General features: G+C 37.0%; 1 protein-coding gene across 6 annotated transcripts in view; it reads right to left on the bottom strand.

Moving 5' to 3' along the window:
* Positions 1 to 7,433, bottom strand: part of TESK2 (testis associated actin remodelling kinase 2) — a 154,479-nt gene that overhangs the window by 133,937 nt on the left and 13,109 nt on the right. The window contains exon 1 of one of the 6 annotated variants that reach the window (XM_019630905.1): positions 1,170 to 1,277. The exons of the other annotated variants lie outside the window; for them this stretch is intronic. The gene's annotated coding sequence lies outside the window, so the exon portion shown is untranslated. Of the gene's footprint in view, positions 1 to 1,169; positions 1,278 to 7,433 lie in introns of those variants that run through there. 6 annotated transcript variants of the gene reach the window in all.

Genomic DNA, 7,433 nt, shown 5'->3' with positions numbered 1-7,433 from the left:
TACAAGGTTAGACAATTAAGTTCACAAACTCATCCTAGAAAAAGTGCTACATATCTCATTGCTGAATATCACTACAGTCACCTTCAAAGTACTCCCCTTGGGAAGCTATGCACTGATGCCAGTGCCTAGTCCACCCTTCAAAGCAATTTTGGAACTCTTTTTCTGGAATGGCCATTAGAGCTGTTGTCATATTACCCTTGATGTCCGGAATGTCATCAAAATGTCTTCCTTTCAATATTTCCTTTATCTTCAGGTAAAGGAAGAAGCCATTGGGGGCCAGGTCAGGTGAGTAGAAAGGGTATTCCAATAGTGATTTACTGGCTAAAAACTACCTCCAAGACAGTGTCATGTGAGCTGGTGCAGTGTTGTAATGCAACAGCCATGAATTATTGGCAAAAAGTTAGGTCGTCTAACTTTTTCACGCAGCCTTTCAACACTTCCAAAGGGTAAACTTGGTTAACTGTTTTCCAGTTGGTACAAATTCATAAGGAATAATCCCTGATATCAAAAAAAGGTTAGCAGCATCATTACAACAAGTTCATGAACTTGTCACACCTCGTATATGACGCACTACTCAGGGTGCCTGAGACAGTGACCATTTAATAAATATGATTCCGCTTTCTTCTCCCTCTCCCACCCCACTCTTAATCCTAGTTCTGGATACTGCAAGGATATAACAAATTAAGTCCAGGTCTTTTCTTCTTTATGACAGCTTTTCAGTTACCAAGTCTTCCCAGGGCAAATATACACAAATCTTTCAGGTTTCCCATGGAACATGGCATCAAGATCTTCCTGGTTACCTTCTTTAAAGTTTAGCCTTAATTGCCCTCCAAACTGTCAAAGCCCCTCTAAACTACAATAGAAAAAATGTACACAATATACTTATATGATCTAACTAGGACAGAATTGAGTAGGGCTATTATTTCCCATAATCTGAATATAAAAAAACATAGTTTCTGATCTTCTAAGTATACTAAATGTATTATAACTTTGTATGATGGAACATAAAACTTGACACTAGATAAACTGACATTGGACCCCTTCAAATAAGCTTAAATATTGAACTATTAGGGGGATGTATGAATTTTCAGGATAATATCTCTTTTGATAAATTTTCCTATTTGATTTTAAGACCTGAACATAACCAGTTAGGTCAGATAGCAACTCACCTTTTTTTCTGATACAGTTAGAAGACTATTTCAAAGACTGTGGGAAAGAAAGCAATCAAAAGGAAAGAGGAAGGGCCGGCCGAGTGGCTCAGTTGGTTAAGAGCTCGCTCAAGAGTGCGATCTCTGAAAACAGCGGTTCGATTCCCGGCCCGAGCTGAGCTGCCAATGAGCTGCCAACAGGTGGCAGGATGGCTCAGCTAAAAAACAAAAAAAGAAAGTTAAAGGAAAGAGGAGGTTAGGTTCCTAAGGTTAGGGTAGGCTATTCTATAGTTTACATGACAAAGGTGAAAGAAGGAATCTGATAAAAGGGAAAATAAAATTAATAACATGAAGTATTATAAAAAAAAATTCAACAAAAAATATTTTTTATTCAACCTTGTTTCTCAAATGTTATTTCCACTAAAGGAAATATTTTATAGCTATTAAAAATGGCAGTTACCCATAAGCACACAAAAATATACGAACATGCACAAGAATATTAACTTACATGTTGTCAGTAACAGAAAAAAACTGAAGACAATCCAAATGTTCATCAGTAGGGGCAGGTTAAATAAATTGTAGTATAGCCATATAATTTAATATTATATAATCATTAAAAGAATGTGGTAAATTCTATACATACTAACATGAAAAAATGTCCAAATTTAATTGTTAAATGACAATAACAAGTTACAAAATAGAATGTATAGTGTGACCTTGTCTTTATTTTTTAATAAAATTTTTTTAATATAATAATAGTAAACATTAGCATATGCCTAGAAAATAATTTAAAGAAATACAAATAGTACACTATGGGCCGGCCGAGTGGCGCATTGGTTAATAGCTGGCTTGGGATGCCAAAGGGCCCCGGTTCAGATCCCACATATGAGGGCCAGTGACACTGCCCTCTACAGCTAAGATGCTGAACAACACTCAACCTGGAGATGGGCTGCCGTGAGTCGCCTGTGGTGGCTAGGCTGCAGCCTCTGCTGTAGTGGGTTGCCATGGGCTACCGTGTGTAGCCAGCAGCCAGCGTGAGCAGCCGTCCAGAAGCCGGCAACTGATCTGCCTAGACCGGGAAGAGCACAATGATGATGCCAACTTGGGCGAGCGAAGCAACGTCCTCCACAACTAGACTGAACAACAAAAAGGACAGCAACTTGTCTGTTCCCCTTCCCCCAATTCCCCAGTGCTGTTCCCATTCCCCAATTCCCCAATAAAAATCTTTAAAACCAAAAAACAAAAACAAAAAAATAGTACACTAAACTGTCATCTTGGTGGAGTGATTATAAAAGACACTCATTTTTTATGGAATACATTTCTGTACAGTTTTTTTACAATGATCATGCATTACTTTTGTTTTAAAAATGAAGATAGAGTTACAAAACTAAAAACCATTCTTTCATTTCTTCACAATAGTAGCTTAGACTACCACATATAAAATTTATGATACATGTTAATGGGACGAGAGAGGGACAAAAAATGTAAAAACTCAATAATTATTATAATTATATAAATTTATGCACTGGAAAAAAATAAAGGAATTATACCAAAGTGATAATGTTATTTTGGGGTGGAAAGATTATGACTTATTCTTTACTTATTCTAGACTTTCTGTAATGTTATTTGGTTGTTGGAAAAGTCATGACACATGTTTGCAACAGATGGCACTAGTTCATTTTTTGAAGTACTAGAGTCATTCGCATCTATGTTATTGCTATGTCATTTGACAGCTGACAGTTCTAGCTTCATTCTAAAAAATATTGAGCGATTTGGTTGAGTTTTGGAGATTTTACAACAAATTGAAGATGGAAGACCAAACTGCATTTTTGCCATATTTTACTGTTTTACTCCCATAAAGGGAAGAACGCGCCTCAAGCTTGTGAAAAGTTGCATCAAGTTTATGGTGACAATGCTCTACAAGAACGTCACTGCGAACGATGGTTCACGAAATTCCGTGCTAGTGATTTTGATCTCAACAATGCTCCTCGGTCAGGGAGGCCAACCGAAGTTGATGACAACAAAATAAAGGCATTGATCGAGTCAAACCCACATTACGAGATACAAGAGATTGCAGAAACATTGAACATCCATCATTCAAGTGTTCACAACCACCTGAAGAAGCTGGGATATGTACCCAAGCTCGATATTTGGGTTCCGCATGAACTCAAAGAAGTTCATTAGACGTTGTGGATAAACATCTGCAATATGCTCATTAAACGTGAAGAAAACGATCCTTTTCTGAAGCGACTGATAACTGGTGACGAGAAGTGGATTGTTTACAACAACGTGGTGCGTGAACAGTCTTGGTCCTGATGTGATGATTTGCCTCAAACGACATCAAAACAGACATTCATCAGAGGAAGGTTATGCTCTCAGTGTAGTGGGATTTTAAAGGTGTCGTGTTTTTCAAGCTCCTACCAAGGAACCAAACAATCAATTCGAATGTGTACTGTCAGCAATTGGACAGTTTGAATGAATCCATCATTCAGAAACATCCAGAGCTCAATAACTGTAAAGGAGTTGTGTTCCATCGCGACAACGCGAGACCACACACAAGTCTGATCACCCGTCAAAAATTATTGGAGCTTGGATGGGATGTGTTGCTACACTCACCATACTCGCCTGACCTTCGCTGTCAGACTTGCACTTATTTCACTCTCTTCAAAACTCCTTGCATGGTATAATGTTCAATTCAGATGAGGTTCAATTCAGTAAATCAGTATCAGTACCTTGTTCAGTTTTTCACAAATAAAGACAGTTCCTTCTACGGATGAGGAATTAGGAAGCTCACTGAAAGATGGCAAAAGGTTATTGAACAAAACAGACAATATATCATTGATTGATCTTTGTTGTTTATAAAAATAAATGACCTCTGAAAAACAGACAAAATACGTCATGACTTTTCCGACAACCAAATATATTGCTTCTAAAATTTTATAAAACAGAATATCAATTTATTGACAACAAATATAGCAAAGTACACATAATTTAACAAGCAATGTATAATGAACCTGAGTTCATTCAATTATGACTATACAGAAATACAAAAGATGTAGTTATTAAACTGAATTCATATTAACTGCAGTATATTACCTGGCATTTCTTTGACCTTCTGATAAAGGTTTGCTTCCTTGAAATATTTTCTTTCTGATTTAAGTTCAGGAAAAAATTCCAGTTCCAGTGAAAAATGTATTCACTAATGTAATTAGGGAGCTTTAACAGGGCTTTTAATGTGATTTCCTTCAGCTTGTAAAACCAGAGCTTTACCATGCCAGAATCCACAGTCAGCAAGTAACTATTATAAAAGGTCGTTTCACACAATGCCTATTTTCATGTGTCCTTTACTATATAAATATATTTATTTTCAAATAAAGGATCAAAATTTCACTCCAGTTTAAATAAAATTGTCTTTGATAATATTTCTACTATTTCATAGGCATGAAAGATTTCACCATCATTTCAGACTAGCCGGGGGGAAGGAAATATTAACCTGTAACAGTTCACATAACACACAACAATTAAAAATCTTTGATGACATTTGTTGCCCATAAAATTCCTGAGCTTGGCATTCAAAGACTTTGCTCTACTAAAACTGGCCTAATCATTATCCCCCCAACTTAACCCATCTTTCAAGTGTGGCCTTCGCTTTCTCTCCCAGCTTAAGTGATGTTCATCTCATTCCAGCTGTTGTGCTAAACTAATATCTTCTTGGTCTTCCTATCTCATTCACACCTTTTCCAATCTATTCTCCAAGGTGAATAAACTTTTGAGAGCTCTTCATGTGTGATATAAAGGCTCTTTCTTATTTGAACCCTACCCACATCTCCAGCCTCATCTATTTGTATTCCTCTACCCACAGACACAGTCTACTCCAAACACAGAGAACTTCCTGTGGAGTCCTGCTTACACTTCAGTGCCTATAATTGTAATATTCTTTCTCCATGTATGCTTTTTTAAATTTACTTTTCAATTGACAGTTGACATATAATATTATATTTAGTTTCAGGTGTACAACATAGTGATTAGAAACTTATATACCTTACGTAGTGATCGCTCTGGTAAGTCTGGAACCCATCTGGCACCATACTGGTATGTTCTTCCTGACCTCTTCTACATGACTCTCTCAGTAATCATCTCATGTGGGAAGTGTTCTCTGACCCCTCAACCTCCTTTTTCTGTGCTTTGGTAATACCTTGTACAAATCTCAGTTATTACAGTTATCACACACTATTTTAATTGTTGTTTATCGGTTTCTTTCACTGAACTATGAGCTCTACGAGGGCTTAGACTTGAACTTGCTAACAAATGAAATGTGGCATAAAAAATTTAATACTACTATATGAATTAAAATTTACAATGGAAAAAATAAGAAAATAAATAGGACAGTGAGATTCCATAATTTCCATGTAAAAATATTCATTATTTCATTCACTCAGTCAACAAATATTTATTTAGCACCTACTAGGGCCCAGGCACTATGCCAAGCCCTAGAGAGTTGGTGATAACAATACAGACACATACACAAAAAGAATTCTGAGAGGATATAATCCAGAATGTTAACAATGGCTATTAACACTTTGAAACTTGGGAAGATCTGAATAATTATATCTTCTCCTTTAAAAGCATCTCTATTTCCAAATCCTTCCTTAATAAACACACATTAATTTTATAATCACACAAAAAATGTGAAGGGTCCTCCCAAATTACAAATTTCTACCAATCAGTTGGAATACAATACCCAAAGTAAATAACGTGCAAATTTGTGAACCATAGCTAATGTGAGAACAAAACAATTTTTGAGAACTTTTAGTCAGATTCTAATTATACCTAATACAAAGAACAACAAGACTAAAGTATGCAAAAATACTTGAGGATTTCCACAGTGCCTACTTTTTGAAAAAGATCCCATGCAAACTGTCCAAGGAAAATACTGACCACAATTGCAGAAAGAAAATATTTCCCATATTGCACACAAAAAATTATGTCACTCTATTACATTTAATGCAGGAAAAGAGATGACAGCCTCTGTACAACTTGTTCAGAAGACAAATTAATAAATAACACATTTCATTTGTATAATGATTTACAGCTTATAATTTACAGTTAACAAAACACTTTGACCTTCACAACAATTCTATTTTCTTGCTCCCACTAGATAGATAAAAAACAAAGGACTAAAATGGAGAAGGCCTTTCTAACTAAGACTCAAAATCCAAAAGACATAAAAGAAAAGATTCAGAACTTTGTCTATCTAAAAATCTACAATTGCTGCATGGGAATAAAATAATACGTAGAAGTCAGAAGACAAATATCTAAATGGGAAAGTATTTGTGATACATACCACAGACCAAAAAAATGTATCTTATATATTATATTTATATATTGTATATAGAGACCTAGAAATCAATAGGAAAGAGACCTAAGATTCAACAGAAAAATAGGTAAAGAATTTAAACAGGTAGTTTACAGAAAAGATAAGTGACTCAAACAATATAAAGACAGAGATGCTTAACCTTAACATAATTTTTTAAAACTACTCTATCATTTTTCTCGATCAGCTTGTCAAAAATTCAAGTTTATAACAGCAAAGCACAATATTAACAACACTGATCCTGGACGCAAGGTGCTTACTTTGAATTTCTGCCACAGTAGCTGTGTGATTTGAACAAGTCACTTAAATTCTCTATTCCCCAATTACTCATCTGAAAAATAGAGATAACAGTAGTACCTACTTCAAAGGGATGTTATTAAGATTAAATGAGGTGGGACGGCCGAGTGGCTCAGTTAGTTAAGAGCATAAGCTCTGGGCCGGCAGAGTGGCGCATTGGTTAAGAATTGGCTTGGGACACCAGCTCTGAGCAGCAGGGCCCCGGTTCGGATCCCACATTAGGGCCAGTGACGCTGCGCCCTCTACAGCTAAGATGGTGAACAACAGCTCACCTGGAGCTGGGCTGCCATGAGTCGCCAGTGACGGCACAGGCTGCAGTGGAGCTGCAGTGGGCTCCCTTAAGCGACCGTGAGCAGCTGGCAGCCGTCGTGAGCTGCCAAGAGCTGCTGTGAGCGGCCGTCCAGTGGCCGGCGACCAATCTGCCTCACCTGGGAAGAGCACAATGATAATACCAACACGGGCCAGTGAAGCAACGTCCTCCACAACTAGACTGAAGAACAAAAGGACAGCAACTTCTCTGTTCCCCTTCCCCAATTACCCAATAAAACCTTAAAAAAAAAAAAGAGCCCAAGCTCTGAGCAACAGGGTCGCTGATTGGATTCCCAAATGGACCA

This window comes from Hipposideros armiger, unplaced genomic scaffold (genome assembly GCF_001890085.2).
Source record: "Hipposideros armiger isolate ML-2016 unplaced genomic scaffold, ASM189008v1 scaffold_965, whole genome shotgun sequence".
Lineage (NCBI taxonomy): Eukaryota > Metazoa > Chordata > Mammalia > Chiroptera > Hipposideridae > Hipposideros > Hipposideros armiger.
This window is presented reverse-complemented; position numbering and strand designations above follow the sequence as displayed.